The sequence below is a fragment of the Triticum dicoccoides genome, chromosome 5A, assembly GCF_002162155.2.
Source record: "Triticum dicoccoides isolate Atlit2015 ecotype Zavitan chromosome 5A, WEW_v2.0, whole genome shotgun sequence".
Classification (NCBI taxonomy): Eukaryota; Viridiplantae; Streptophyta; class Magnoliopsida; order Poales; family Poaceae; genus Triticum; species Triticum dicoccoides.
In genome coordinates, this window is record NC_041388.1 from 50869213 (window position 1) to 50878594 (window position 9382).

At 50.2% G+C, this 9382-nt stretch overlaps 1 pseudogene; it reads right to left on the reverse strand.

Moving 5' to 3' along the window:
• The window catches only part of LOC119299168, a 66374-nt pseudogene extending 58941 nt beyond the window's left edge, over window positions 1–7433 (reverse strand).
• Window positions 7434–9382: the final 1949 nt, after the last annotated feature.

A 9382-nucleotide genomic window follows, 5' to 3' on the forward strand; every position in this document is an offset into this window, starting at 1 on the left:
AGCCCCCGAGCGGGAGGACTGCTCTCCACTCGGTAGGATTTTTTCAAACTTAGGAGAGTGCCTGATTGCAGCTAAGTCCTCAAGTGAGAGAATTTAGGCGAGTACTGGACTGCAGCTAAGCCCCCGAGTGGGAGGACTGCTCTCCACTCGGTAGGATTTTTTCAAACTTAGGCGAGTGCCTGACTGCAGCTAAGTCCTCCAGTGAGAGAACTTAGGCGAGTACTGGACTGCAGCTAAGCCCCCGAGTGGGAGGACTGCTCTCCACTCGGTAGGATTTTTTTCAAACTTAGGCGAAACAGATTCGCAGCTAAGCCACCCACTGGGGGATTTCATTCGCAAACAAAAAATGATAACAACCACTGAGAAAATTATAACGCTCTTGTCCTTGAAAAATAAACTACAGGAGTTTTTTCTTATTACATCTCATCCGAGTGAGAATTCAAGTATAAAAGGGGCGGAGTAGCTCCGCATTCCAGGCTCGCGGCTCATCAATCTGGCGATCGACATTGTAGAGGTGGTATGCTCCATTGTGAAGGACTCTGGTGACTATGAAGGGGCCTTCCCAAGTAGGGGCGAGTTTGTGTGGTTTCTGCTGATCCACTCGGAGGACTAAGTCTCCCTCTTGGAAGGCTCGACCCTTCACATTTCTGGCATGGAATCGGTGCAAGTCTTGTTGGTAGACGGTCGATCGGATCATGGCCATTTCTCTTTCTTCTTCCAGGAGGTCGACTGCGTCTTGCCGGGCTTGTTCTGCTTCATCTTCAGAGTAGAGCTCGACTCGGGGAGCGTTGTGAAGCAGGTCACTCGGCAAGACTGCCTTGGCTCCGTAGACCAGAAAGAATGTGGTTCTTCCGGTCGATCGGTTCGGGGTTGTCCTCAATCCCCAAAGGACTGATGGAAGCTCGTCGACCCATGCACCTGCTGCGTGCTTGAGATCGCGCATCAACCGGGGTTTCAGTCCTTTGAGAATTAGGCCGTTTGCCCTTTCTGCTTGCCCATTCGACTGGGGGTGAGCGACCGAAGCATAGTCGACTCGGGTACCCTGAGAGGCGCAAAAGGCCCTGAATTTGTCAGAATCGAAGTTTGACCCATTGTTAGTGATGATGCTGTGCGGAACTCCATATCTGAATATCAACCCTCTGACAAAACTGATAGCAGTGCAAGCGTCAAGGTTCTTGATAGGCTTGGCTTCAATCCATTTGGTGAACTTGTCGACTCCTATTAGCACATGAGTGAAGCCGCTCCTGCCTGTTCTCAGTGTTCCAACCATGTCCAGCCCCCAAACAGTGAAGGGCCAGACGAGTGGAATGGTTTTCAGAGCTGACGCGGGCTTGTGTGACATATTGGAGTAATACTGACATCCTTCACACTTGTCGACTATCTCTTTTGTCATTTCATTGGCTCTTGGCTAGTAGAATGCCGCTCGATATGCTTTAGCCACAATGGCCCGAGAGGACGCATGGTGACCACAGGTCCCCGAGTGGACATCATCAAGGATCATCCGACCTTCTTCTGGTGTAATACACCTCTGACTGACTCCAATCGCGCTTTCTTTATATAATTGTCCTTTTATGACTGTAAAGGCCTTGGATCGTCGGACGATCTGTCGAGCCTCTTCTTCGTCTTCTGGGAGCTCTTTCCTTAGGATGTATGCAATGTACGGTACTGTCCAGTCGGGAGTGCTGACCAAGACTTCCATGATCAGGTCGACTATAGCTGGAATTTCAACTTCAGTCGAATCCATGGCGCTTTTTGGCTGCGGGGCCTCTTCACTGAAGGGATCCTCCTGAACTGATGGTATGTGAATGTGTTCCAAAAACACATTGCTGGGGATGGCTTCTCTTTTGGAACCTATTTTTGCCAGATCATCAGCTGCTTGATTTTTCAGTCGGGGTATGTGATGAAGCTCTAACCCCTCAAATTTCTTCTCCAGCTTCCTCACTGCATTGCAATAACCAGTCATGGCTAGACTTCTGACGTCCCATTCCTTCATCACCTGATTAACCACCAAATCTGAGTCGCCATAGACCATGAGGCGACGGACGCCGAGTGAAATGGCCATGTGCAACCCATACAAAAGTGCTTCGTATTCTGCCTCGTTGTTGGAGGAATCAAAGTGGATTTGAAGAACATAACTGAGTTTATCTCCTCTGGGGGAGACCAACACTACTCCGGCACCGGAACCATTCAGCATCTTGGAACCGTCGAAGAACATGGTCCAATGCTCCGAGTGAACCTGAGTTGGCAGCTGCTGTTCAATCCACTCGGCGACAAAATCTGCGATTGCCTGGGACTTAATAGCCTTCTTTGCCGCAAACTTGATATCTAGAGGAAGGAGTTCAATCGCCCATTTTGCCACTCGACCGGTTGCATCCCTGTTATGGAGGATCTCTGATAATGGAGTGTCGCTGATGACTGTAATGGAATGATCAGAGAAGCAATGAGCAACTTTCTTATTGGTCATATAAATCCCGTATACAAGCTTCTGATAATGAGGATATCTTTGCTTCGACGGGGTCAAAACTTCAGAAATATAATATACTGGGCGCTGAATTTTGAAGGCCTTTCCTTCTTCTTCCCGCTCGACCGTAAGTACCGTACTGACGACTTGTCCCGTGGCTGCAATGTAAAGCAGCAAAGGCTCCTTACTGATTGGGGCAGCAAGCACCGGCTGGGTGGAGAGCAGAGCTTTGAGCTCTGCAAACGCTGCATCAGCTTCAGGAGTCCACTCGAACTTGTCAGACTTCTTCATCAATCGGTAAAGGGGCAATGCCTTTTCACCGAGACGAGATATGAATCGACTTAAAGCGGCCAAGCAACCAGTAAGCTTCTGGACATCGTGCACTTGCACATGACTTTTCATTCGGAGTATAGTGCCGACTTTTTCTGGATTGGCGTCGATTCCCCGTTCGGAAACGAGAAAACCGAGTAATTTTCCGCCAGGAACTCCGAATGTGCACTTTGATGGATTAAGCTTGATATCATACCTCCTGAGGTTGGCAAAGGTTTCAGCAAGGTCAGTCAGCAGGTCGGAACCCTTCCGTGACTTGACCACAATATCATCCATGTACGCCTCCACATTCCGACTGATTTGGGTGAGCAAACACTTCTGAATCATCCTCATGAATGTGGCTCCGGCATTCTTGAGGCCGAACGGCATGGTAACATAACAGAAGCACCCGAATGGAGTGATGAAGGCTGTTTTGATCTCGTCAGGTCCATACAGACGGATCTGATGGTACCTAGAATAGGCGTCTAAAAAAGACAGTCGCTCACATCCCGCAGTCGAGTCGACTATCTGATCGATGCGGGGGAGAGGAAAATGATCTTTCGGGCAGGCCCGATTGATATGTTTAAAGTCAATGCACATGCGAAGTGACTTGTCCTTCTTGGGGACCATAACAACATTGGCGAGCCACTCGGAGTGCTAGACTTCTCAGATGAACTCGCTGCTAAGAGCCGAGTCACCTCCTCGCCAATGGCCTTTCTCTTCTGGACAGCGGACCATCGGAGATGTTCCTTGACAGGTTTTACTTTTGAGTCGACTCTTAGGCGGTGCTCAGCCAGCTCCCTGGGAACACCCGGCATGTCAGAAGGCTTCCATGCGGAAATGTCCCAGTTCTCACGGAGGAACTGGATGAGCGCTTCTTCCTATTTGGAGTCGAGTGTTGTCGAGATATGAGTTGGACAGCACTGGGGTCGGTCCGGTGGATGTGAGCTGTCTTCGTATCGCCAGTCGACTGAAAAGCTGATTCTGTAGCGGGCTTCTTGGCTCGCAACAAATCACTCGGGTCTGCAGTCTTCTGGTATTCCTGCAACTCCACCACTGCCATCTGAGCATCGGCGATCTTCGAACCTTTCTGAAAACATTCTTCCGCTTTCTTCCGATTGCCCGTAATAGTGATCACACCTTTGGGGCCAGGCATCTTCAATTTGAGATACACATAACATGGTCTGGCCATGAAGCGTGCATAAGCCGGCCTGCCCAAAATAGCGTGGTAGGCACTCTGGAAGTCTACAACTTCAAATGTCAACTTTTCTTTGCGGTAATTCTTGGAATCACCGAAAACCACATCAAGAGCAATCTGGCTGAGTGATTCAGCCTTCTTCCCAGGAATGACTCCATGGAAACTCATGTTGCTGGCACTGAGTCTGGACATCGGAATGCCCATCCCTTTCAACATCTCAGCATACAATATGTCCAAACCACTGCCACCATCCATCAAGACTTTGGTCAGTCGAGTGCCTTCAACCACTGGGTTAACCACCAAAGCTTGCCTCCCAGGGGTGGCAATATGCGTTGGGTGATCGGACTGGTCGAACGTGATGGCAGTTTGAGACCATTTCAAATAACTTGGTGTCGCCGGAGCAACCATATTCACCTCTCGGTTGATGACTTTCGGTCGACTTTTGCTCTCAACATCAGCAAAAATCATCAGGGTGGAATTGACTTGGGGGTATCCATCGTCGCTATCTTCCTTGTCCTCAACTTTGTCTGACTCCTTCTCTTTATCTTTGGGCTGCTTGCCCTGGAACTGCTGGATCAAGATTCGACACTGTCGAGTGGTATGTTTTGGGTAAATAAAATTACCATCTTCATCTTTCTTAGTGTGGACGAGGCACGACAAATCCAACACATCATTTCCGTCTTGGTCTTTAACTTTCTTGGGGTTCCAAGGTCCTTTGGGTTTCCCCTTAAACTTTCCTTGGGTCACAACCAAGGCTTCCCCAGGAGCAGCTGACTCGGCTTTCCGCTTCTGTTTCCGATTGGAATTTCCTCTGGTTTCTTGGGCGACTGACTTCAGCTTCCCACTCCGGAGTCGATCCTCATCTTCTCCATTAGCGTACTTGGTGGCAATCTCCATCATTCGGTTCAGAGACATATCTCCAGTTCGACCGAATTTCAGATTCAGTTCTCTGTACTTGACGCCTTCTTTGAAGGCACAGACTGCTTGGTGGTCAGGCACATTCTCTACCGTGTGGTGCAACATGATCCATCTCTAGATGTAATCCCTCATGGTTTCATTCGGCTTCTGCACGCAGGACCGCAGTTCCGTCAAACCTGCCGGTCGTTTGCATGTTCCTTCGAATGTGGTGACAAACACTCAGGCGAGATCTTCCCAAGTGTAAATGCTGCTGGGTGCTAACTGGTTCAGCCACGCTCTGGCCGAGCCCTCCAACATGAGAGGCAGGTGCTTCATGGCCACCTCATCATTGCCGCCGCCAATCTGGACGGCCACTCGGTAGTCTTCAAGCCAAGTATCGGGTTTGGACTCGTCAGTGAACTTGCTGACTCCAGTCGCCAACCTAAAGTTGGGAGGAATCACAATGGCCCGGATGGCTCTACTAAAGCACTCTGGCCCCGAAACATGTGCTCTGCTGCTGGTAGGAGCATCTCTGTTGTGTCCTTCCCGGTGAGCTCTGTTCCTGTCAACCAAACCTTGAACGAGAATGGATCTCGCATCGAAGCCTGGCTCCCTGGAGTCGACTGGAATCCTTCGCCCAACACTACGAGGGCGCCTATCATCCTGTTGTCGAGGCGCATATGACCCGCTCCTCGGGGGAGGGGTGGGCACTCGACGTCGATCATCACGATCGAATCGGTGATCATATTGCTCACGGTTACCATGCTGATTACGCCGGTCCCCACGTCCCTCACGCCTCGGGGGCGATCTTGGGCTATGAGCCGACTGGACTGTGTCTGCGGCAACGGATCTACTGTGAATCCTGTTCCGCGACTGAGAAACATCGGAATTCTGGTTTCCTGCTGCCCGGAGCAACGCTCTGATCTGCAGCAAGCCTCTGCCAGCCTCCGACTAGGAAGGCTGAATCGACTCTGCTATGTGGGCTGCAGCTGCTAAATTCTGAATCGGAGTTTGATATACCTGCGGGGGCGGGAAGAGTTGACGTCGACTGGATTCGGGAACCCGTTGTCGCGCACGCTCGTCGAGTGCTCGCTGGAGGTTCTCCAGTCGAGTGCGCTCGGCCAAGTTTGCCAGGCGCGCGTCCTCCAAGGCACGAGCCTCGGGGGTTTCTCCAATGATAGGAGTGTGCAATGCATCCATGTTCCGGCGGCGAAGTTCTTCTCTCTGCAGTGACGTGAGAGGCTCGGGAAGATATTCCTCATGAGGACGCGATGGGTCGCCTCCACCCGCGCCTCCGTCGGTGCGGGGAAAACCGGGAGGACTGGGAGGTCCATCGACCATCAGAACCTCCGCCGCCGGATCGCTGTTGTCGCACTCGGATGCGGTCTCTGCGGAGCCGGTCGACAGGTCGAACAGGCCGTAGAGGGATTCGTCGGGCTCGATCGCCACGACTTGAGGGGTGGCCGACTGGCGTGCCACCGCGTGTCTCACCCACCGCTGGTGTCTCGACCGACCAGAGCGCTTGCGCCGGCGGGAAACTGGGAGGGAGGACAACAAAGGAGCCGACCGGTAGGGGGTCGACAGTTGCCGTAGGAGAACGCCGCGGACGCACGCGCTAAAGTGCGTTGCCCCGCAGACAGGGAGTGCGTCCACGTCGAACGGAGCATCCTGAAGCCACGTGGAGTTGTTGGCGATGAACGTGAGCGCGCCGAGACGGATCTCGCGGCCCTCCACCAAAACTCCGCCAAAAACCATGATGATTCGGGTCAGAAAAGATCGCAACTCCTCCAACAAAACGCTAAAACACCTGCCCTAAGGTGGGCGCCAACTGTAGTGGTTCTAAGTCTGACAGTGATGTAGCGGGGTAAGTATGGAGAGGCAAGATCTTATCTATAGAGGAGTTGTAGGAACACAGGATTTACGAGTTCAGGCCCTTCTCGGAAGAAGTAATAGCCCTACGTCTCGGAGCCCAGAGGCGGTCGACTGGATTATGCGTGTGTGAATTACAGGCGTGCGAACCCTTGTCTCAGAGGAGGGAGGCGGCTTATATAGAGTGCGCCCAGACCCCAGCCAGCCCACGATACAAAGGGTTCAATGTACATTAAGGCAGGGCATTACTGGTAACGCTAGTAATAAAGTGCTATGATGACCATAAAAGCTACTTAATAACCGACCGTTAGCATGCGGAGCGCCTTTAGGTCACCTGACCGTCGAGTGGCTTGGTCTTGGTCGAGTGATTGCTTCTTGGTCGAGTATCTTCAAGTCTGTTGAGTGAGATACCTTCAAGTCGATTGAAAGATGATTTCTTCTGGAGATGTCCTTGGGTAGGTTAGTTTGGACAGGTCCATGACCCTACCCTAGGTACATAGTTTCATCAGGCGGTGTGAGCATTAAGCATTCTGCTCAAATAGCACCGAGAACTCATACTGCTGCACCTATTGGGGCATTCTTGCAACCAGCCTTGGCTTCCACGATGACCAGCGCCAGATCCACCCCGGCATCAGCCTCCAAGTCCTCCTGTACAACCATCTGCTGATCCTCGTCGTCCACATTAATTGCTAGATTCATGTTTCCCTGAGGAGGATGAGCGATGATCTCCACCCCCCTAATAGCCCTCGTGTTGTCCATCCTCCTCCTATGCAATGATCTCTAACACCCTGATAGCCCTCCTCTTGTGCATCCTGAAGGAAATATGCCCTAGAGGCAATAATTAAGTTATTATTTATTTCCTTATTTCATGATAAATTTTTATTATTCATGCTAGAATTGTATTAACCGGAAACTTAGTAAATGTGTGAATACAGAGACAAACAGAGTGTCACTAGTATGCCTCTACTTGACTAGCTCGTTGAATCAAATATGGTTAAGTTTCCTAGCCATAGACATGAGTTGTCATTTGATTAATGGGATCACATCATTAGAGAATGATATGATTGACTAGACCCATTCCGTTAGCTTAGCACTTGATCGTTTAGTATGTTGATATTGCTTTCTTCATGACTTATACATGTTCCTATGACTATGAGATTATGCAACTCCCATTTACCGGAGGAACACTTTGTGTGCTACCAAACATCACAACGTAACTGGGTGATTATAAAGGTGCTCTACAGGTGTCTCTGAAGGTACTTGTCGAGTTGGCGTATTTCGAGATTAGGATTTGTCACTCTGATTGTCGGAGAGGTATCTCTGGGCCCACTCGGTAATGCACATCACTATAAGCCTTGCAAGCATTGTAACTAATGTGTTAGTTGCGGGATGATGTATTATGGAACAAGTAAAGAGACTTGCCAGTAATGAGATTGAACTAGGTATTGAGATACCGACGATCGAATCTTGGGCAAGTAACATACCGATGACAAAGGGAACAATGTATATTGTTATGTGGTTTGACCGATAAAGATCTTCGTAGAATATGTGGGAGCCAATATGAGCATCCAGGTTCCGCTATTGGTTATTGACCAGAGACATGTCTCGGTCATGTCTGCATAGTTCTCGAACCCGTAGGGTCCGCACGCTTAACGTTCGGTGACGATCGATATTATGAGTTTATGTGATTTGATGTCCCGAAGGTAGTTCAGAGTCCAAGATGAGATCGGGGACATGACGAGGAGTCTCGAAATGGTCGAGACGTAAAGATCGATATATTGGACGACTATATTCGCACATCGGAAAGGTTCCGAGTGATTCGGGTATTTTTTGGATGACTGGGTAGTTACGGGAATACGGGGAAGAAGTATTGGGCCTTAATGGGCCTTAGTGGGAAGGAGAGGCAGCAGCCAGGAGGTGGCGCGTGCCCCTCCCAAGCCCAGTCCGAATTGGACAAGGGGTTTGGGGCGTGGCCTGATACGTCTCCAATGTATCTCTTTTCCAAACACTTTTGCCCTTGTTTTGGACTCTAACTAGCATGATTTGAATGTAACTAACCCGAACTGACGTTGTTTTCAGCAGAATTACCATGGTGTTATTTATGTGCAGGAGCAAACGTTCTCGGAATGACCTGAAACTTCACGGAGCCACTTTTCAGAAAATAAGAAAAATACCTGCCAAAGATGAAGGCCAGGGGGCCCACCGTCTCTCCATGAGGGTGGGGGCCGCGCCCCCTACCTCATAGGCCCCCTGTTGACTCTCCGACTCCAACTCCAACTCCATATATTGAGTTTCGGGAAGAAAAAAATCAGAGAGAAGAAATCATCGCGTTTTACGATACGGAGCCGCCGCCAAGCCCTAAAACCTCTCGGGAGGGCTGATCTGGAGTTCGTTCGGGGCTCCGGAGAGAGCAATCCGTCGCCATTGTCATCACCAACCATCCTCCATCACCAATTTCATGATGCTCACTGCCGTGCGTGAGTAATTCCATCGTAGGCTTGCTGGACGGTGATGGGTTGGATGGGATCTATCATGTAATCGAGTTAGTTTTGTTAGGGTTTGATCTCTAGTGTCCACTATGTTCTGAGATTGATGTTGCTGTGACTTTGCTATCCTTAATGCTTGTCACTAGGGCCCGAGTGCCATTA